The 24,147-nt window shown below is 45.4% G+C and overlaps 1 protein-coding gene across 1 annotated transcript in view; it reads right to left on the bottom strand.

Annotated features, from left to right (window-relative positions):
* LOC147725803 (uncharacterized) overlaps window positions 1-24,147 on the bottom strand; it is a 443,482-nt gene that overhangs the window by 386,297 nt on the left and 33,038 nt on the right. The window contains exon 2 of the mRNA XM_086959980.1: window positions 1,352-1,607. The gene's annotated coding sequence lies outside the window, so the exon portion shown is untranslated. The remainder of the gene's footprint in view (window positions 1-1,351; window positions 1,608-24,147) is intronic.

Below are 24,147 nucleotides of genomic sequence, written 5' to 3'. Positions count from 1 at the left end.
AATAGCAACAATGACACCATTTATAACAGCCAAACACTCACACAAACAGCGCCCCACTGACACCAATAATAACTACAGCCGCTGAGACTGCAGAAACTGTCCCTTCTGAACCCAATCAACCACCTCGGTCCTAACTACAAACTTTCAGCCCCTTCAGCTCAACCCCAATACCTGTCCAAAAGGACAATAAATATGTGAACCATAAAATACCAGTTATATTTCCCACCTTTAGTAAATAATAAACAATACATCAAGAAAGCAAGTTAGCATTGATGAAATAAAGAAATCATAAACTCAAAATGTCTATCTTTCAATCCTCATTCAAGAAGTAGGCAAAGGGCCTCTTCCATTCCACACTAATCCTAACACAGGACATCTTGGGAATATAGGAATGAATATTTTATCTTGTCCATTAGAACTCTTCCCAACACAGGGCGTCTTGTGCATAACAAAACGGGTATCTCTTAACTCTCACTCGAACAGTGAGCACAGGGTTGATTTTGAACCCTCGCTCATCCCAAACTACAAGAGACTACAAGACCTTGCCCAGTTATGGGGTGAAACGCGACCCCGGGTTGCAGGATTGCATCAACCAATGATACAAGGAGCCATAGCAGCTTCAAAGCGTTAAAGGAGGCGTCACAAGACGAAGCTGGCAAGACGACTGCCAACTATTGGTACAAAACCCTTACACCTCTTGCAGCGGAGAAAGGGATGGCACTGCAGACGTCTACAAAGGTTTCTATATGATGGTTTGCTTGAGCTATCCGAGAATCTAGGTTTGACCCACTCGCCCCGTTAGCAGTGCCCTGAACTGAGGTCCGCCCACTTCATTTGGGTGAGTCGATAGAACATGGCCCTGGATGCTTCCACATCTGGTAGAACGATGCAGTCACTATATGCATCATAGGGGCTTGAGACTGCGAGGGCGACGGGCCACTTTGGAGGGTGGGCCTCGCGTCTAACTGACGCTACGAGGGATGCCTTGAGCTTTAAGGTGGTGAACACATAGGCAGACTTACACTAATGCATTCAGTCAATTGTTCTAGATGGGTCAGAGCCCCAGAGCCCCTCTGCATACAGTGATACCTGCAGACTGCCCTCTCTCGCCTGCTCAGAGCCCCTCTGCATACAGCGATACCTGCAGACTGCCCTCTTCCGCCTGCTCAGAGCCCCAGAGCCCCTCTGCATACAGTGATACCTGCAGACTGCCCTCTCTAGCCTGCTCAGAGCCCGTCTACATACAGCGATACCTGCAGACTGCCCTCTTCCGCCTGCTCAGAGCCCAAGAGCCCCACCTGTACCCACACTGATACCTGCAGGCTCTTCTCGTTCCCACAGCCATGCTCACCTGTGGAGTAATGCTGGCTGTCCAGTAGCGCTCTGCTGGCCTGAGGCAATGAAGGGGTGCACTCTCTCCCAGCAGCACGCCTGCTCGACTCCACACTTCCCAGAGCCGCCAGTATCGGAGCACTGTCAGTACTTTGACATCTTGTCACCTGGGAGAAGCTCAGCCCCGCTTGACTGTTCATACCTCCGCAGCCGGCATGATCCCTCCGCCTCAGGAGCCTCTGGTATGCTGACGGGGTCCCTTCTTTAGCGTCCACCTGTGAAAACCAAAGCATGATTCAGATTCACTGCACTTTAGGGATGGTACATTGGTGTTTGCACTGGGGGTCCCTAGTTGGCAGAGGTATGCACCTTGTCCAAGTAGGGACTCTTTCTTCTAGTCCAGATGAGTAAAGTACACACCTAAGTTTGCCTGTGCGCACCCTCTGGTAGCTTGACACACAGCAGTCAGGCTAAACTACAGAGGCAATGTGTATATAACCCACAGTAACACAGTGAAAATACCGCAAATGGACACCACACCAGTAAATAAAGTAGATTTATCTAAACCAAAAAAGACTAAAAATCGACAAAAATCCAACATACAGATATCAAAACATGATTTTTATAAGGTAAACACAGTTCTGTTCATAGGAAATTATGGATGAGCCACTCTTAGCACAAAGTGCATGGGATGCGTCAAAACCACAAGCAAAAACAGCTCCAGGGAAGGTGATGCGTCGGTTCCTAATGCTTTGGAAAGGTGACGCATCAGTTCCTTGCTCCAGGGAAGGTGGTGCGTCGGTTCCTTATGCTTCGGGAAGGTGATGTGTCCGCTCATTACTGCCAAGCAGGGGAGGGGACGCGTTGGTTCTTACTGGAGAGGGGGGTGATGCGTCAATTTCCTTATTGCAGCCCCAGCATTGATTTGGCGCACAAGTGCGATGAATGGAAATCTGGATGCGTTGGAGGTGGATGTGACGGTGGTCACACAGGCACTTCGTTGATTTCTTTGGCCACAGTTCCACGTTTTGTCGATACTTTTAGCCACACAGCAGGGCCTGCGTTGCGGTCGGTGATGTCGGACTTCGGAGATTAGTGCACGGGACTCAGCATGCATTGGTTCTTCGGGCCGCGGGCAGGTGATGCGTTGATTTCTTTGGCTGCACGAGAAAGTGTCCAAACTTTCTTCCGTACAGCTGTGCTGTGTTGAAATAAACAGCCGCTAACAGACAGAATTATTGATTTTCAGGCTCTCATCGCAGGTCAGAACTCCCAGCAGTGGAGTTCAAGGAAGTGGTTGGTGAAGGCTTTGTGTCCCTGCGACTTCAGAATAGGAGGCAAGCACACACAAGCCCTTAGAGATCCTTCTCCAGCAGGTTTCACAACAAAGTCCAGTCTTTGTCCTCTCCTTGGCAGAAGCAGCAACTGCAGGCCAACCCAGCAAAGCAACACACAGCAAAGGGGCAGTACACCTCACAGCTCTTCTTCCTTGGCAGAGGTCCCTCTTGATTCCAGAAGTGATCTAAAGTTCTGGGGTTTTAGGACCATTACTCATACCCCATTTTCTCTTTGTTCTTTTTGTAGCAAGGGTCTCTGAGCTCAGTCCAAACCAGTTCTGTCCTCCCTTGTGCAGCTTAACCGCAGGAGGTGGAGACAGCATTATGCAAAGGAGAGCGAGCCTATTCAGGTCCCAGTAAAAATACTCCTACCACCACTCTAAATGCAGAAAGGTCTATTCAGCCTGGCTTGGAGTCACCCAGGCAGGAAGGACACATCTCCACTCCCCCTTGTGACTGTCTAGAGTGAATGCACATCCCCAGCTCCTGTCACTCCAACAGACGGTGAATACACAAACAGGCAGAGGCACACAGAACGGTAAAGCAAGAAAATGCCCAAAATAGGCATTTTCAAACATGCAGTTAAAAACCACCCTTACTAAAAGGTGTGTTAATAAATTCTGAGTTCGGAGAGCCTAAACTCTATTACTCTATCTGGTCCCAATGGGAAGTTACACTTGTAAAAATGTTACTAGCCAGCTCCCATGTTAACTTACGGGACAGATAGCCTTTCAACAGTAAAAAAACAAAATGCACAGAATTTCACTATCAGGAGAAGTAACACACACCAGTACCAGTCCTATATGTCCTATACACTGCTACCTGCCCATGGGAGTACCTTGGGCCTACCTTAGGGGTATCTTACATATAAGGAAAGGTTAGGGCCTGGCAAGTGGTTGTACTTGCCAGGACGACATGGCAGTTAAAAATGCGTGCAGACTCTGCAGTGTAAGGTCAGAAACACATTTACAGGGCTACTCATGTGGGGGGCACAACCAGTGCTGCAAGCCCACTAGTAGCATTTTATTTACAGACCCTGGCACACCTTGTGAACTTTACTAGGGATTTACCAGTAAATAAAATATGCCAATCATAGATAACCAATCAGAATCACAATTTACACAGAGAGGATATTCACGTTAGCATTGGTCAGCAGTGATAAAGTGCCCAGAGTCCCAGCACTAACAAAAACAGGGTCAGAAAAATAGGAGGCAAAAAGCAAAAAGTTTGGGGATAAACTTGCACAAATGGCTAGGTTTAACAATTGGGCTACAATACAATCGAAATCCGGTATTTCTAAAGCACAAACTACTCACCCCTAGGGGTCTCAAGGCACTGGGGGCATTCCGGGAGATTAAGTGAGCTATTGTCCAGAGTCACATTGTAGAAATTTGGCAGAGATCGCGTTTAGCATTTAGCTGAAGCCATCTTGTTTTCGGCAGCCATCTTGTCTAACCATGTGCTCGCCATGTGCTCTTTCCTTCTTCGCTGTCGCTCGCCCTTGTGCTTTGCTCAAGAACTGGCTATACTTAGCCTCTGCTTCTCTGCACATGCTCAGAAGAGTCTGTAGCTGCCCATGCACCTGTTTAAGTTTGTTACTGTCAGGATGGCTTTACTAAAGTCAGCAACTGTTGACTCCTCCTTTGTTGACTGTGCATTCTCTGTATGACCATCTATGTATGTAGCTCTTCCTATGTGTGCTTGTACCGCCTTCTTTGGAGTTCCTGTGTGGGTATAAAAGACCCATGGTTCTTCTACTCCTTGTGCTACTTCAGACACTCCCGAAGGGTGTTATGTGAATGTAGTTCCACCTCATGAGGTTTAATAATTTGTATCTTTGATATTTCAGTTTCCGTTCCAACGTCTATTTACTGGTCTGAGGATTTGCGTGCAGAGAAGGGCGAACCCCTAGCACTGCTAGGCCTTGCTGAGGTCTACTTCTACAAATTGGAGCCCCACGTGGGGCTCATCGGCGACTTGGATGACAGACAGAGTGGTCTTGACGGAGGATCGGAATCTGGCTGCTGATGATCGCTGCCCGAGGAGGCCCGTGCCTTGGCAGCCACAGTGTTTTTCTACTCTTCCCCGATCGGACCCTCCAGGTGGTGTCGGTCCTCGACTGAGATCCTTTCTGGTGTTTGCCGTGTAGAGAACATTTGGTTGATTCAGAACTTGCCACTTGGAATCTGGAGACTCTTGCTTGGTAAGGTCGTTTGTTGCGACGCTTCTTGTCTTGGTTTGGCCAAATATCTTAGAACTTGCATGGATATATATAAATTGCAATTTATAGAGACAGGTAATGAGGAGATTTTTCTCTATTTTTTTATTAAAACTTGAACGGCACACATTGAGTCAAGTGCTACTTTGCGTATAATATTGCTTATCCTGCAATATTTTTGGCATGCCTGTTCTTAGCAGACTTCGTATAATGTGTTGCTTTCTTGGAGGTACCAATATGGAACTTGAATTGAATCAGCCAGCTCCCCCAGAGGGGACACCAAATAGGGACATGTATATTAAAAGTGGTATTTCTTCTATAATGTACAGCACATTATGGAATAAATATACTTGTAAGGATCTGAATTGAGATGGCCTATAAATGGGTCATTTTATCTTAGAAAGATTCAGTATGTCGAACAATGTATGCTTAAACGTAAAAGTAGACAAGATATGTTTGACTGTGTACGAATGTGGGAGAAAGAAGCGTGTGAACGAGTGAGAAGAGAACAAGCTTTGATAGAAAAAGAACAACACAAAAATATCCACGCGAAAGCGTTGGAACTAAAACATAAGGAAATAAAAGAGAATAGGGAGCGTAATTTACAGGTAAATGGTCAATACCCTGTCCGACGCCCGCTTTAACCTCTACTCAATAAACCACAGGACGATTTCATTTTGTTAAATCGCTCCCCGCCTCCATACACTTTTCCCTTTGCCCCTACCATTGATTCTGATGATGATATTTCTCCTACAAATCAGGATCAGTTAGGATCTGATGCTCAGCGTCCGACTTTCTCAATTCTAACGGCTGATCGTACAGCCACTTTTAGATCAGCTGCTCTTAAAGCAGCCCGTGATAACATGTCCGCTTCAGATCTTGTAGCCGATGTACAACAATGGCAGTATAGGGAGCAGGTATATTTTGTAAAAATGTTTACCACAGAAGTAATTGCAGGATTTAGAAGGCTTTCCACAGAGTTAGAGCCTGGTGATATAGAAGACTATTTTAAACAATTGCGTGATGGTCTTTTTCTCCCCTCCCAGGTGGCTGACTTGATTAGACGCGTGAATAAACTACGAGCTGATGCATACCGTTTGCGAGAGGAGAAAAAGGCAGCTGCTGCAGCTGAACAAGCAATGCCACGGTATGACGCTTCAGGGGCAGATAAGAATGTTGTGGTTCATGGGAAACCCATGAGGGAAGCTGCGCCTTTATATGTTCCTCCGTAGGGTGCGGGAACAGATGATAATAAAGAATCCACTGATGTGAAGGGTTATTTGATTTATAATTGGGTTTATACTCATTGGAGTAGAGAGGATGTCATGGCTCTTAAAGCTGCTTTGCCTGACCCACAGAAAAATCTGTCCGCCTTTTATGAAGAAGTTGAGGGAGCTATTCATTCTGGTACCATGACTTTGTCTGATATTGATATGTTTTTGGGACTTATTCTACCCCCTGATATGTGGAGAACTATTCGTAAAGTCGATGATTGTCCAACTCTTGGGGATGTTTGAAAGGAACTAGAGAGGATCGATTCAGAAAGGGAAACCGCAAAAAGTGATTTTAGATCTTCCAAAGGCTATACTAGTTAAATTGAAAACTCTTATTCCAGCCAAAAAGATAGATTGGACTGTGTTAGCATCCTGTAAGCAAAAGGCAGACGAATCTGTCTCTGACTTCTTTACACGTTTTGAGGAGGCATTCCCCGACTTCAGTGGCCATTCATTGACAGATGACACGGGCAGGCATACGTTTGCCGATAAATTTGTCACAAACATTTTGCCAGGAATAGCTAGTTGCCTAAAGGCCAACAAAAGTTCATGGACTAAGTCTTCCCCAGTCTCTCTTTTGACTATGGCTCAGTATTATGAACGTCAGGAATTGGAAGCTAAGGGCAATGAGGATAAAAAGAATAAGGAGTTGGAAACGAAGGTTTTGTTAGCTCAGGCTTATGGACCGTCCTATAGAGGTGGTAACAGAGGCGGTCGTGTGTCTTATTGTCCGAGCTTACCCACTTATGATCGACCAACTCTGTCTTCTGATCAGTGTGCATATTGCAAGAAGATTGGACATTGGGCTGTTGATTGTCAAGAATTGCATTCTCAGCAGTATCAGCGTGGACGGGGGCAAACGAGAAGCCGTCTGGGGTATTCTGGGCATAGAGGAGGCAGGTTTGAAACTGTTGCGCATACTGAGAATGCTTTTAGTACTTTTGATAGACGAAACCAATATCAAATGTCTGATTCTGCTTGCGTATAGGACTGCCTAGGATGGGCTAAGGAATCAGTTGAAGTTCCAGTTGATCAGAAGGGTCCCCATGTTCAAGCACATGTTTTGGGTTCTACGGATCGGTTTGGGGTCTACACAGGAGCTACTTGTAGTGCACTGTCTAAACAATTGGTTCCAAGGGCACCCCGTCTGGCTTAAACATTACATCGATAGGTTTCGATGGGACATCTTCCCTTAGCCCATTGTCACAACCACTTGCCTTTCATTTTGATAAATTCACTGCTCCATGTCCATTTTTGCTTTTCCCTAACACGCCGGATAATATTGTGGGTCTTGATATGCTAAAGTATTTTAGGGCTACATTAAGTTGGTGTTCCCCAGAAGGTGTGTGTGTTATTTTGAATGATTACTATCCTATGGTCGAGAAGTCCAGTCTCATTAGAGAGGATATTGCGTTGGCTTCACTTCCTAGTACTTTGTGGGCTACATCAGATACCGATGTGGGACAAACGGTTATTCCACCAGTGCATATTCAGGTGAAGGAGGGTGCTTCATTGCCTCAGTATAGAATTTCTCGAGAAGGTGAAGAGGCACTTGTACGTATTGTTCATGATCTGATTGAAGTGAGGGTTGTGGAAGAAGTCCCTTACAATATTTGCAATAGCCCTATCCTTCCCATTCTGAAGAAAGACACTAATACTAAAATGTACAGGTTTATTATTGATTCGCGAGAGGTTAACAAGGTTGTACTACCCCAATACCAGGTAGTCTCTGACATCATGAAACTCCTTACCATGGTTCCTCCGACAGCTACTACCTTTTCTGTGATTGACTTGAAGAATGCTTTCTTCTCAATCCCTGTTCAGCCTGACAGCCGATATTTGTTCGGCTTCACTTTGAAGAATCACTCCTTTAGATTCTGTAGAGTTCCCCAAGGGTATACAGAGAGTCCTAGTATTTACCGTCGAGCATTAAAGAGACAACTTGTTTCTTTTCCTGTGCCAACTGGGGTGGCTCTCATACAATATGTCGATATCTTGTTGCCAGCCGATACGCCTGAACAGTGTTAAGAAGGAACACCGTCATGGCTTTCATTTCTTGCATCACACCATCACAAAGATTCTCGGAAGAAATTGCAGTGTTGTAGACAGAAGGTTACCTATTTAGGTCACCTCCAAAAACAGATTTAAGAGGACAGAAAATCATGATGAGATGGATCAAACTGACACCGCGCTACAGCAATATGTTGATTTTAATTTGGGGCTGCTCTTTGTTGGTGCTGCCTTGAACAGTAGGAAATTCAGATGTTTGACTTGTGTCGTAGAAGCTGTGATCGATCAAAGAAGCTATGGCACTTGGAAACATCACAGAGAAACTACAATTTTGAAGGATTTTGGCACTCCAAAACTGTATGGTCCTGGACGTGGTTTTGGCTGACAGAGGTGGTGTATGTTGCATCGTCGGAAGTAGCTGCTGCGTGTACATTCGAGATCACATCAAAAACTGAAAGGGCATGATCTCTAAAATGCATAAAATTGCTGCTGAGATTCACCCCGATACTGGCACATGGACTTTTGCCAGCTGGATTTGGACATTATTCTATACAGTTGACAGTTCTGTGTATATTACTTGCGATTCTGCTGACATGCTGCCTATGTATACAATGTGGTCCAATGCTCTGCTCCATCTGTATCACTGCTTGTACACCTACTAAACGCAATGTTAAGCAAATGAATGCCCAACGAATACTAGACAAAGAAGTTGATGAAATGATACAGATTGATGTACATGATGTATACTTAGACTTCTAGATCATAAATGTCTTCAGCTAATGCTAAAAGGGTTGTCTGTATAAATTTGGCAGAGATCGCTGTTAGCATTTAGCAGAAGCCATTTTGTTTTCGGCAGCCATTTTGTCTAACCATGTGCTCTTTCCTTCGTTGCTGTCGATTGCCCTTGTGCTGTGCTCAAGACCTGGCTATACTTAGCCTCTGCTACTCGACACATGCTCAGAAGAGTCTGTAGCTGCCCTGTTGGCTCCTTCTTTGTTGACTGTGCATTCTCTGTATGACCATCTATGTATGTAGCTCTTCCTAGGTGTGCTTGTATCGCCTTCTTTTGAGCTCCTGTGTGGGTATAAAAGGCCCATGGTTCTTCTACTCCTTGTGCTACTTCATACACTCCGAAGGGTGTTGTGTGAATGTAGTTCCACCTTATTTGGTTTAATAAATTATATCTTTGATAATTCAGTTTTCGTGCCAACGTCTATTTACTAGTCTGAGGACTTGCGTGCAGAGAAGGGCGAACTCCTAGCACTGGTAGGCCTTGCGGATGTCTACTTCTACAACATGGTGCTGAGCTGCCACTGTGATAGAACGGTAAGCCCCGCGTTCCGGAGTCAGCCGCCCTGGCCGCTGCGCCACACCTCTCACAGTACAGTATTAAGAGGAACAAGCATGGATGAAGGAGATCAGAACTATTAGATTGTTTTGGTTTCACAGCCATCTCAGGCCCCAGCTATGACCGACATCGGTGAGCCTCATATTAACAAACTTGAGAGGCATGTTGATGGTTTCCCGGAGGACCTATTGGACATGGGAAGAGGGAAGGATGAGTGGAGGTGGAACTGCTGAGCAAGCCTTGTGATTGGTATTGTCTGTTTTTTCCAGAAACTATAGCAGGGGTGTGGAATTTAATAAAAACAGCTAATTGTCCATAGGCCCGGAGGCTTGATAAATCTATTTGTCCCGTAAAAAATCCACTTGTCCCGTAAAAAATCCACTTGTCCCATTCACGAGATGCCCTGAGGTGACAAATTATGGCAGCAATCTCATTATATAGGAGCTCGGATACATGCCAGCGCTCATAGTGTAGTAGAATTTGAATACTGACAATTCCCTGATGTAGGTACCTTTGGGGCTGGAAGTAGAGGAAAGCGATACTTCCTGGGTTGGAATGCCCTTTTGAGTCTGTGCAAACCTACAACCCTGCATGTTTCAAGGGTTTTCACCGGCTCTTTATCTAATCTTCTCCTACACTGAAAAAAGGTTGAAAATTAACTCCAGACAAGGGAAGAAGTGAAACTTCAAGGGTGGGAATAAAGGGGTTGGAGGGAAGTGAACTTGCAAATGCTCGGCAGATTTTCACATGAGCAGATCCACATGTGCATATTTGCCCAAGCTAAAACCCAGTTCACAAAAATGTTTGGGGAGTAAGATTTCCAGGTCTACCTCTATAAATTCTTGGAATTTGTAAAAGTCGTAAATCTACGCTAATGCAAGGACATATACCATGGGTGCACTTTTGTGACTTTCTTTTAGAATTGGGCCCCGGAGTACGTCTGGCATTAACCAAGACAGTTTGTTTTTGTTTATTAAATTTATATCCATCTACATTCATACATACAGCTCCAGAGAATATGGCCCTGTAGTTCTAGGCAGAGTCATGCACCGTGTTAGGCAGACTACTTCCTTCCGGTCACAGTAACAATAGGTCTTTTCCTCCGTCTTGAAAAACAAGAAGGGGTGGTGTAGGAAACTTGCCCATTCTACAGGGACACCCCTGGAAGTGTCACTTTACACTGGACGTTATCCTTTAGCTGGTGTATAGCTTCTCACTCCCAGATAATGAAAAATACTGCCCTCCCACACAGAAGCTTAAACACGACGAAGCAATAAAAACAACACGCCACTACCTGAAAGGGATTTCACTTCTATAAAATAAAAATCATCAAAGACTATTTTCAGAATAAGGCATTGGGTTTTATTTGTCCAATACTCTCTAACAAAAAGGCTTTCACAGATGTTATATGAACAACATTCAAAAGTATAAAGATATATATATATTACCTACTGGCGGTAGCCAGTAGGTATATATAGTTAGGACCTAGTTTCCATAGGAAATCACCAGCATTCTATTGGAAATAACTTTGGTGCCAGTTAATGAATCTACGTGAATTTCTCAAAGAAGATGGCCCATTACGCTCCGCTCCTTCCCTGAAAATTTGAGGGCGGTTCGTCAAGTGGGGGCCGAGATAAAAGGGGGGTCCCAAAACGTGTTTTCCCCATGCACATTTCCATAGGACCTTTAGACTCAGCTACAGCTCGAACGGCTGAACGGAATTATTTGAAATTTGGCAAAGTTGAAGAGACCGGTTCGCAGATTACGCTTTTGTTTAATTGGTGTAAATACGTCCAGTATTTGCTGTGAAATTTGCATTTAATTTCAATTATATATCTATCGGCGCGCACACGTGCGCGCACCCTCCCGCCTGCCTACCTGAAAACGGGCCGCCGCGCTGCCCGCGGCGACCCGGAAGTGCTTGGGCCGGCCGGCCAATCCCAGCGTGGCTGGCCGAAATGCCCACCCCCGCCGCGAGGGGGAAGAAGGGAGATGGCGGCTGACTCTGCAGGGCTCAATCAATCCATCAATCACAGACATTTATATAGCGTACTACTTACCCGGAGGGTCTCAAGGCGCTAGGGGGGGGGGGGGCGTGCTGCTACTGCTCGAATAGCCAGGTCTTGAGCTTCTTCCTGAAGGAGAGGTGGTCTTGGGTCAGGCGCAGGTCGGTCGGTAGGGAGTTCCAGGTCTTGGCGGCCAGGTAGGAGAAGGATCGTCCTCCTGTTGTCGTTCTCCGGATGCGGGGGACGGTGGCGAGGGCGTGGCTGGCTGATCGGAGGTGTCGGTTGGGAACGTGGAAGTTGATGCGGTTGTTGAGGTAGCTAGGTCCTTGATCGTGTAGGGCTTTGTGTGCGTGGGTGAGGAGGCGGAAGGTGATTCTTTTGTTGACGGGGAGCCAATGCAGGTCTTTCAGATGTCCGGAGATGTGGCTGTGTCGTGGGATGTCGAGGATGAGTCTGGCTGAGGCGTTCTGGATCCGCTGGAGTCTCTTCTGGAGCGTGGCGGTGGTTCCGGCGTAGAGGGCGTTGCCATAGTCCAGTCGGCTGGTGACGAGGGCCTGGGTGACCGTCTTCCTTGTCTCGGCGGGGATCCACCAGAAGATCTTCCGTACCATGCGCAGGATGTTGAAGCATGACAAGGAGACGGCGTTGACTTGTCTGGTCATGGTGAGGGAGGAGTCCAAGATGAAGCCCAGGTTGCGTGCGTGGTCTGTCAGTTTGGGTGCGCTGCCCAGGGCGGGGGGCCACCAGGAGTCGTCCCAGGCGGAGGGCGAGGAACCCAGGATGAGGACTTCCGTCTTGTCTGAGTTCAGTTTCAGGCGGCTGGTCGTCATCCACTCAGCTACGTCTTTCATCCCTTCGTGAAGGTTGGCTCTGGCGGCGGCTGGGTCGTTGGTTAGGGAGAGGATCAGCTGGGTGTCGTCAGCGTAGGAGATGATGTTGAGGTTGTGTTGGCGTGCGATGGCTGCGAGGGGGCTCATGTATACGTTGAAGAGGGTGGGGCTCAGCGAGGATCCTTGAGGGCCGCCGCAGAGGACTTCGGTGGCCTCTGACTTGTACGGTGGTAGGCGGACTCTCTGTGTTCTTCCGTCAAGGAAGGAGATGATCCACTCCAGTGCCTTCTCCTGGATTCCGACGTTGCTGAGACGCTGCACTAGGGTGCGGTGGCAGACAGTGTCGAAAGCCGCGGAGAGGTCTAGGAGGATGAGGGCAGCTGTTTCTCCGTTGTCCATCAGGGCTCGGATGTCATCGGTGGCAGCGATGAGGGCGGTCTCGGTGCTGTGGTTGGCTCTGAAGCCAGACTGTGAGGGGTCGAGGGATCTATTCGTCTCGAGGAAGGCGGCCAGCTGCTTGTTGACGGTCTTCTCGATGACTTTGGCTGGGAACGGGAGGAGCGAGATGGGGTGGTAATTCTTGAGTTCGGTGGGGTCCGCTGTAGGCTTCTTTAGTAGGGCGCTGAGTTCGGCGTGCTTCCAGCTCTCCGGGAAGGTGGCGGTGTCGAAGGAGGTGTTGATGATGTCCCGCAGGTGGGGTGCGATGACCACGTCGGCCTTGTTGAAAATGTGGTGAGGGCAGGGGTCGGTCGGAGATCCGGAGTGGACGGAGTTCATCATGTGGATGGTGTCTTCGGTGCTCATCGGAGTCCAAGTGCGGAGGGTGGTGGTGGGGGGCGGTGGTTCGGTTGTGGCGTGCGTCGGTTGGGTGCTGAAGCTGTTGTGTATTTCCGCGATCTTGTTGTGGAAGTAGGAGGCGAGGGAGTTGCAGAGGTCTTGCGATGGGGTGATGTCGTTGTTTCCGGCGTTGGGGTTGGAGAGCTCTTTCACGATGTTGAAGAGTTCCTTGCTATTGTGTGCGTTGTTGTCCAGCCGGTCCTTGAATGCAGTTTTCTTAGTGGCGCGGATCAGTTGTTGGTGCTTCCGGGTGGCAAGCTTGAGGGCGGTCATGTTGTCCGGTGTTGGTTCCCTTCTCCAGGCTTTCTCGAGGGCTCGGCAGTTCTTCTTGGAGCTCTTGAGTTCGTCGGTGAACCAGGGGGCCTTCTTGCTGCCGGGTCTGCTAGGCGGGGTCCTCAGTGGGGCGAGTTCGTCCGCGCAGTTGTTGATCCACTTCGTGAGGTTGTCGGCGGCCTGGCTGGGGTTCGCTGAGCTGGCGGGGGGGTGCTGGCTCAGGGAAGCAGCGAGCTGGTCGGCTGTGATCTTGTTCCAGCTTCTACGAGCGACCGGTTGCTGGTGGTGGTGGATCGTCGTTCTCCTGAAGGTGAAGTGGACGCAGCTGTGGTCCGTCCAGTGGAGTCCAGTGGCGTGGCTGAAGGTGATGTCTTTGCTGGATGAGAAGACGGCATCGAGGGTGTGTCCGGCGAGGTGGGTGGGGGTGGAAACCAGCTGCTTGAGTCCGAGGTTGGCGAGGTTGTCGAGCAGGGTGGTGGTGTTGCGGTCGTTGTTGTTCTCCAGGTGGAAGTTGAGGTCCCCCAGGAGGATGTAGTCGGCGGAGGGGAGGGCATGCGGGCTGACGAAGTCGGCGATGTCCTTGCTGAATTGTGTGCGTGGTCCCGGGGGTCGGTAGATCAGGGTGCCTCTGAGGGTGGTCCTCGAGTCGGTGCGGATCTGGAAGTGTAGGTGTTCGACGGTTTTCAGGGTGTCGTCGGTGTTGGTCGTGATGTGGATGGTGTCCCTGTGGATGATGGCGATGCCTCCTCCCGTCTGTTCGACGCGGTCCCTCCGGGTGATCTTGTATCCGTCCGGGATGGCGATGTCGGGCGCTGAGGAGTCGTTCATCCAGGTTTCCGTGAGGAAGGCGACGTCAGGAGCTGTGGTGTCGAGGAGGTTCCATAGTTCGATGGCGTGCCTGTGGACGGAGCGGGTGTTGATCAGGATGCACTTGAGGTGGTTGCTGCCGGACTTCGGCTTGGCGAGTGCTGGTGTGTGGCAGGTCCGGATGCAGGTGAACTTGCAGGCATGGCAGCTGAAGGGTCTGTGGGTGCGCCTCGGGGTGGCTCGGTAGCAGCCAGGGATCTCGCCGGTGTTGAGAGCGATGAGTTCGGTGGCGTTGTAGGATAGACGGGTCGTCTTCCTTTGGTGGGGGCCAGGGGTCCTGGCACTGGGCGCGGTCCAGGCGTAGACGGGCTTACCTTTGGCGCGCCTTCGGCGCACAATCGGCGCTCCCGCTGCGCGTGACCGCTGCGCGTTCGCACGGTCGCCATATATGGCGAAGTGCAAGGGAGGGCGGGGCAGCTGGGAGGCGGGAGCGGGGAGGGTACAGAAGAAAAAAGGGGGCGTGGTCAGCGGCGGTGGCGGGAAGCGGGTAGGGGGAGACGGGGGCAAAACAGGCAGGAATTTACAACAGTGAAACAACAAGGACTATGAAATAAATACAAACAATGTAATAAAATACAAACAATGCAGGGGGTCACACAACGAAAAAGCGGGGTACAGGCGAGCACAGCGCTACGCCGTGGGAGGCCACGCCGCTCGGTGGCAGGGGGCGTGGTCACACGGCGGCGGTCGGGCAGCGAGGCAGGCAGGCGGGGGGCACACGCAGCAGCTGGTGGCCGTGCGGCGCGGGGGGTGTCCTAAGCTAGGTCACCCGTGGCTCCCGTGATGGGAGGGGGCCCTGCCACCTGGAGAGAGAAGCGTCGTCTGCGGCTGGGGCTCCCGTGTGCTGAGGGAGCCCCGAGGAGAGAAGGAAGCCACCGGCACCAGGACGAGGACGACGAGGAGGCGGGACGGACAGGTGCGGAGCTCCCCTGTGCCGAGGGAGCCCCGGAGACCAAGAGGGAGGCTGGAGCAGTGGCGGAGGGGGCTCGGGGCACATTGTCGGTGCCCGCCCCCGCCGCAGTCCAGCCGCCGCCCGGGGAAGCGAGGAGCCCGCCCGCAGAGCAGCCGGTGAGTAACGCAGGCTGGGGAGGGCTCCGATAATCTTTGCGTTTGAAATTATTTGGGGTCTGCATCTCCGCAGCGAGAAATGCCTTGCTCTGGAGACTGGTGCCATCTGGTGACTGGGCACCGCTGATGCCTACGCTGAAGCGGTGAGGATTGCCTGGCTTACTCACATTTTGTTCATCGCCCCCCCCCCCCCCACCCCGATTATGTGCCTGGTCAGGACTCAATTCACCATGCTGCCAGTCATGTAAGACATGATACATTTTACTTTTTGATACCATTCACGCAATGTTTTTCCCTAATGGTGCGAGATTCGGCTCATTTACCGGTTGAAATTACTCATGCAGACATTGTGCAAGCTGTCAAATTTCTGCTAGCAGACACCGGTAGAGAAGCATTATTATGGGACTGGAAGTCCTGGAAGATTGGAGCACGCCCTGGGAGTTTGACATTGAAGTCGAAAGTCATTCACTGGATGCAAATGACTCTCGTAGTGCTGTGGCTTTCACCTTGTCCCTTTTGCTACTGTTAAACTGAATTGGGAGTGTGACATATGCAGCCCGGAAAGCGAGATAATTATCTCAACAGCTGAGGTCAGAGGTCAAACACCGGCAGACTGTGCAGCAGCTTGTGAGCTTACTTTGCGTTTGAAATTATTTCTAATGGACAAATCTTTTTAAAAGACACTGTGCAGCGTGGTTCCTTGTCAATTAACTAAATGTGTATTTTAATTTTCAGGCAGTTTAGCATGAGAGTATGGTGGCGCTTACTTTATGCTTTGTGTATTCCAAAACCAGCCCACTCATAAGGCGCCGCTGTAACACCATATATATAGTTCCTCATGTATGTTAGAGCTATAGATATTAGCTTTTAAAAAACCAATGAAATTCACTAAAAAAAACAAAGGTTATAGACCATATATAGTTAGGAATTAGCCTTTAAAAAACCTTGGAAATTCACTTAAAAAACCATAGGTTTTAGGCCTTATATAGTTAGGAATTAACATATAAAAAACCATTGAAATTCCTCCTATATAGTTAGCTGGACATTTTATTGATATAAAACCAATGAAATTCGACATATAGTTAGTTGCACTAACTATATATTTCGCGCATCCCCAATCCAATGCTGATGACGTCACATATTACATCATTCATGACATGGTCAGTGACATCACTGATGACATCACTGATGACAGCTCATTTTACATCAATGATCACACCTCTGATGATATACTTCATGTGATAATACAATGCACCTCCTTACACTCTAATATAACTTCTGTTACACCTACTGTAAAATACAAAGAATCATTTTTTAAACTATTGACACACCAATACCATTTACTACATACGCACTCACTGATTCCTACGTCTACACACACATTCATTCATTCACCCATAAGGTCACTCGTACATACACTCACTCATCATTACAACACTATTATATGCACTCATACACCTATGCAGACACTCACACACTGCCACTCATCCATCGAGTTACTCACACACCTAGTCAGTCCTGTAAAGAATCAATCACACTTTGATTTCTTCATCTATACAGTTAAACACAGAACAGCTTACATTTTCACAGATATACTAACACATACTTACTCACTTATACAATCAAATCCTTCATCCATACTTTTATACATCCACTCATTCTTCAATATGTAAAACATATTTAAACTTTACAAAAACACACAGACACTGGATGATGTCATCAGTGATGTCACTGACCATGTCATGAATGATGTAATATGTGACATCATCAGCATTGGATTGCGGATGCGCGAAATATATAGTTAGTGCAACTAACTATATGTCGAATTTCATTGGTTTTATATCAATAAAATGTCCAGCTAACTATATAGGAGGAATTTCAATGGTTTTTTATATGTTAATTCCTAACTATATAAGGCCTAAAACCTATGGTTTTTTAAGTGAATTTCCAAGGTTTTTTAAAGGCTAATTCCTAACTATATATGGTCTATAACCTTTGTTTTTTTTAGTGAATATATATATATATATATATATATATATATATATATATATATATATATATATATTCACTGAAAAAACCATAGGTTATAGACCATATATAGTTAGGAATTCGCATTTACAAAACCTTATTTTACTCACACAAAACCATTGAAATTCCATATATAGTTAGTTGCACTAACTATATATCGCGCACCCGCAATCCACTGCTGATGATGTCACATATTACATCATTCATGACATGGTCAGTGACATCACTGATGACATCACTGATGACATCTCAAATGACATCACTGATGACATCTCAAATGAAATCACTGATGACATCACTGATGACATCTCATTTGACATTACTGATCACATCACTGATGATATCATTCATGTGATAATACGATGAACCTCTTCAGACTCTAATATAACCTTAGATACAATCAGTGTAAACAGACACTCACAGACTGTCACTCATCCATGGAGTTACTCACACACCTAGTCAGTCATGCAAAGAATCAATCACACCTCCATTTCCTCAACTATACAGTTATACAAACTTTACTTATTCAAACATATACTAACACATATTTACTCTCTTATACAATCCCTGATACAAGTTCACAATGATCCATACAGCAACTCACACATTCACTGGCTCTTATGCACAGTTATTTATATATGTCAACTCTCACATGTACTGTGTTTTACATATGTACTTACTTTGACATGTAGCACTGAGATATCCATTCACTCACCAATACACTCATGCACACAGTCAACCGCCCATACAGCTGTTTCCACATGCACTTTTGAAACCATACATCTAGGGAATCAACTGCTCACACATCTATGCACAGAGTCATACACCTCCCAGCCACCCACACACACACTCAGTCTCCCATACAAATACTTGGGCAACCAATCAATAACCCATATAGTTACTCATATAGCTACTTATCAACACATGCAACAGTTTACAGAACAACAGACATAATGATGCACAAATTAAGACAGTTTAGTCACTAACCCATGCACTCAGTGAGACACATTTAATCACTCACTCATACAGTCAGTCATGCACCTACTAAATCCTTCATCCAGACACTTATACATCCACTCATTCTTCAATATGTAAGACATATTTTAACTTTACAGAAACATACAGTCACTGGATGTTGTCATCAGTGATGTCATCAGTGATGTCATTTGAGATGTCATCAGTGATGTCATCAGTGATGTCACTGACCATGTCATGAATGATGTAATATGTGACATCATCAGCAGTGGATTGCGGGTGCGCGATATATAGTTAGTGCAACTAACTATATATGGAATTTCAATGGTTTTGTGTGAGTAAAATAAGGTTTTGTAAATGCGAATTCCTAACTATATATGGTCTATAACCTATGGTTTTTTCAGTGAATTTTCAAGGTTTTGTAAATGCTAATTCCTAACTATATATGGTCTATAACCTATGGTTTTTTCAGTGAATATATATATACACATACATATATAAACATATATCATCTGTATATCTATATAAATACAAACATAAATGCATGCATACATATACTTATATGCATACAGATGCATGTTATTTACATGAAAGTTGAAAAAACACTAATAAAAGCAAAGCTAAAAAGCCACCTCATTACAAACAGAATGGCTTTAACTTAAACGAGGGCGAGATCTGTTGCATTTTCAATGCTTGTTTACTTTGGTTCCATCAAGAAGGCATTCAGATGTGTCACACATTTGCCATAAATTCTGAATGTTAGCACTCTAGTTGCACATTAGATCACTGTAGTAAAGCTACTGCTCACCAGGGACGTCTGCTGCTGGTATTCAAAGTGCATGTTTCAGTCTGCATGTCAGAATTTTTTTAATGAAATAGAAGAGGATTTGAGAAGTCACTCAAAATGATCCCTAATTTTTCTTTCTGAAGCACTAATCATACTTTCTATGGCAAAATTAACCCCCTCATGTTGTTCCTTTTTAAATTGAGTGTTTTCAGACTTACCACTTCATTCCAATCAAGATGGCTTCTGGTGTGCCATACTTTTGTCATAAGTAAGACTGTTAGCGCTCTAGTTGTTCTTTAGAACACTCTGGGACATTCTGTCATTGGGCTATACTTGGGGTACATCTGGGTGATATTTGGGCTACATTTAGGCTCTTTTGTCTCTGGTGGCCATCTTGGGAGACTGTATGTCAGAATTATTTAATGAAATTGAAGAGGGTTTGAGAAGTCACTCAAAATGTGCCCTAATTTTTCTTTCTGCAGCACTAATCATAATTCATATGGCAAAATATACCCCCTCATTTTGTTCCTTTTTAAATTAAATGTTTTAAGAGTTACCACTTTATTCCAATCAAGATGGCTTCAGGTGTGCCATACCTTTGTAATAAGTAGGACTGTTAGCGCTCTAGTTGTTCTTTAGAACACTCTGGGACATTCTGTCATTGGGCTATACTTGGGCTACATCTGGGTGATATTTGGGCTACATTTGGGCTCTTTTGTCTCTGGTGGCCATTTTGGGAGACTGCATGTCAGAATGTTTTAATGAAATAGAAAAGGATTTGAGAAGTCACTCAAAATGTGCCCTAATTTTTCATTCTGCAGCACTAATCATACTTTCTATGGCAAAATATACCCCCTCATGTTGTTTCTTTTTACATTAAATGTTTTAAGAGTTACCACTTTATTCCAATCAAGATGGCTTCAGGTGTGCCATACCTTTGTAATAAGTAGGACTGTTAGCGCTCTAGTTGTTCTTTAGAACACTCTGGGACATTCTGTCATTGGGCTATACGTGGGCTACATCTGGGTGATATTTGGGCTACATTTGGGCTCTTTTGTCTCTGGTGGCCATTTTGGGAGACTGCATGTCAGAATGTTTTAATGAAATAGAAAAGGATTTGAGAAGTCACTCAAAATGTGCCCTAATTTTTCATTCTGCAGCACTAATCATACTTTCTATGGCAAAATATACCCCCTCATGTTGTTTCTTTTTAAATTAAATGTTTTAAGAGTTACCACTTTATTCCAATCAAGATGGCTTCAGGTGTGCCATACCTTTGTAATAAGTAGGACTGTTAGCGCTATAGTTGTTCTTTAGAACACTCTAGGAGGCTGCAGTAGAACACAAAGGAATCAACTGACAGTCTCTGTCCTTGTTGGATGTACATGTTTTACTGAGAATGTCAGACTTCATTTTCACATGACTGAGAAAGATAATGTGAATTTACAGAAAATATGCTTTCAGTTTAGCTTATAGATCCCCTTCCAAACCACTGTGGGAAAATCATGAGATATTAGTTTTCTTTCAAACAATATTCATGATATCACAGCAGAAGGTTTTTTCACATGGTAAAATCACCTTAGAACTCACCACAATTCCTAAAACGAGTATGGTACCATCAACAAATGATTTATAATGTAACTAAAGTCCTAAAACCCTCTATTAACTACAATGCTTTTTAATGAGGTGCTATCATGTATATTGGTCCCAAGATGGCTGCCAACACTTCTTGGATGAAGTGCTGACAGCCAATCAGATCAGATGTGTGGTTAGGCTCCGCCCAGATATATATCTTTTTTTTAACCTAAATTACTCAAAATCCACTGGAGCACATATATTGAGACCTAGCAAAGGCACATCGGGCTAACAGTCCCTACAATTTTGCCAAGTTTCGTGCAAATCCATTCAGCCGTTCGAGCTAAAAGTGAGGCCAACCGCCCTATGGAAATTAACATAGGAAAAACGCGTTTTGGGACCCCCCTTTTTTCTCGGCCCCCCCCTTGATGAAACCCCCCCAAATTGTCAGGGGCTGCTCAGAAACAAAATGTTCCATTTTCCTGAAAATTTCAGCCAATTCCGTCCACAAACGCCAAAGTTATTAGACATAGAATTTTCAAAAATCCCATAGAGAAAAAATCCTAACTATATATACCTACTGGCGACCGCCAGTAGGTAATATATATATATATATGTGCAAGCAATCAAATGCAACTGTTAAATGCATGGATAATAACATGAAATGAAGTACAAGCAGATAATACTGGAGGTCCTGCAAGTAATCAGAAAGATAGATACACTAAATACATCAGATGATTACAACCACTGAAGACGTGGATGTGCACACAGACTCACTCACACAGCACAAGGTCAATACTCAAAAACAAAACACCTCACCGATCGTTCACTCTATATCCTTGCCAACTCAAGCCGGAGGAGCCCTTTGACAGCCCAGGCAGGATTGTTGATCGGGACCCAAGTTCCCTTGTGACAACAAGTCTGCCCCACAAGCGAGCTCCCGTCTGGGTGCCAAGATCCCCCGCCTTTAATACCTTTACTCAGCCTGAGGCAAAGGTTCTAGAAACCTCGTCTCCTATCCTCTGTTATGAAAAACCAAGCTGACCATACTGGTGTGTGTCAAGGTCAAGACAGAATCTGGCCAGGCCCCTGTATTTTGACTCGGAGACAGAGCTGTACACTCGACACATTTCTCTGGCAACAACAATCTCTGCTCTGAAAGGTACCAATCACACTTCCCACACATTATCCCAGCGAAGCTTACGGAAGCCTAAAACAACCTTGAACGTGAATAGCCTAAACAACTTGAGTAATCCGGGAACCTGCCTGTGTGTGTAAAAGCTCAGGCTAGCTGACAAGATTCAAGATGACATGAGGGCATGTTATAGCCAATAGTAAGAACTTCATAATACTTCCCAATGTACAACACAATGCACATTCGTGCACTACTGCCTATAGTATCACACACTTCATCTCCCAATTTACAACATAATGCACATTTGAACACCACTGTATATAACATTGCACTCGGAGAACAAGAAGTACATTCATTATTATTCCTTTATTCGGTTTTCATGAAGATACAAAAACCACTTTTTGATCAAAACATTAATAAAATTGGTTAAAAATGTATCACCTACAAATAATAAATAGTTTAAAAGTTTACAAAATTCAATCATTGAAGATACATGTCAGTAGTATAGAGTCACAAAATACCAGCTCAATATTATAGAGCATTAAATACATGATTTGGGGTGCAAAAAAGGACAAGAACTGTGTTTTTACGCAGAATGTACACCACCAGTCCTGTTCTAAATGAATTCTGTGTGTAATGCAGAACTTCAAAAATTGGGCTATATTTTTTGCAAAGCACTCTGCCTCCAAAAACTGTAATGCAAGGAATGCTGGACGACATTGTTGCAAACCCAAAATTTGTAATATAGGTATTAGCCATTGTTTTCTTGGTTCCTTATAAAATTTACAAAATAAAACCACGTGCATTGATGATTGCATCGATACATCATCACAGGGACAATTTGATAACGTTCTAGACCAATCATTGGTTTTAGGAAAACTTATCAAATGATGAAATATGTTCATCCTAGGTCGAACCAAAACAAGCCTGTCATATCCACTCAGATTAAACGTAAGATGTGGCTGGAGAGATGAGGTGGTTTGGATCGTTAAAATATGTTGGACAGAACATTTGTTTGCCTCCGTAGCTAGTCTAAGTCCTTCCAAATGAGCCAAACACAGTTTTTAAGCCTTTTTCTAGGGATCTCTGATATCTGTAGGGGATTATGATAATACTTTAACAGACCCATATCGTACAGAAACTTTTTCACGTAGGAGAGCACAGCGATCTTGTGTGCATTTTCAAGGTTAATATAATCATTTAGGAGCTCCTGATTAAGCAGTATTTTGGGTGACGACCATATATGGTGCCATAGCAAAATCGGTTATAATTTCACTATGTCGGTAATAAATGGTAAGCCTAATTCTACATGGCAGTTGAAGGTCGAAGTGCCTCGCGGAACTGCCAGTAGGAACCTCAAGAAGGCATTCTCAACTTTTTGGAGGGCATCAACCCTTCCATAGCCCCACACTCCAGCCCCATAGATCGCCGTACTGATACATTTAGCTTGGTAAATTTGGAACATCTCCACCGGCCGCTTTTTACCTAGCCTCTGTGCAAAATTAACCAATGGCGTAGTTGTCCTCATGAAGAGCAGTTTCCTGACCACTATTGCTGGTCTCCACGAGCACTTATCAATTAAAATACCTAAATAAGGATATGTGGTAGTGTTCTCCAGCTTTGCATTTTCGATAAAAATGTCCTTCATTTTCTATCGGTCCCACAGCTCATTACAAAGGTTTTTTTTAATGTTTGTTTTTAGGTCTAAGTAGGATACCTATTGAGTGCACGTTGTAATTCTATGGGAGTATGCGCTATAATTACGGCGTCATCCGCATAGATTACGGCGGGTATTGGGCACTTTTGCAGCTTGGGTAGATCCTGGCACCCCTCCAACATGTTCTAATCAGGAGGGGGGAGGTGGAAAAATGGATCCTTTCAGTTTCCACAAGTAGTACACACTAATCAAAGGAGAAAGGATCACTTGTCCTGTACAACCTTTAGGTCTGCAGGAGTCTGTTAGAGTTGCATCCCAATGTAAAAGACCCTCATGCACGTGATGGGTACGATGGTATTCAAGCGGTATATCTTGATTCTCCGCTGTATATGTCACGTGTGTGCATAATCATTGGGTCAGTGAGTTATGCAGCCTCCACCTGGAGGATCTAACCCAAGGTTGTGCCAGTAGTGAGCCAGTGATAGGGAATCTAAAAAAACCCGGAAAACCAGATGGTTGACATTTATTAAGACTGGGTTCGGGTTCTGGTAAACTCTATAGGTGTGCACCTTATGAGGTATTATGCGTCA

The sequence above is a fragment of the Lissotriton vulgaris genome, chromosome 3_1 (assembly GCF_964263255.1).
Source record: "Lissotriton vulgaris chromosome 3_1, aLisVul1.2, whole genome shotgun sequence".
In the NCBI taxonomy this organism is placed as follows: domain Eukaryota; kingdom Metazoa; phylum Chordata; class Amphibia; order Caudata; family Salamandridae; genus Lissotriton; species Lissotriton vulgaris.
This window is presented reverse-complemented; position numbering and strand designations above follow the sequence as displayed.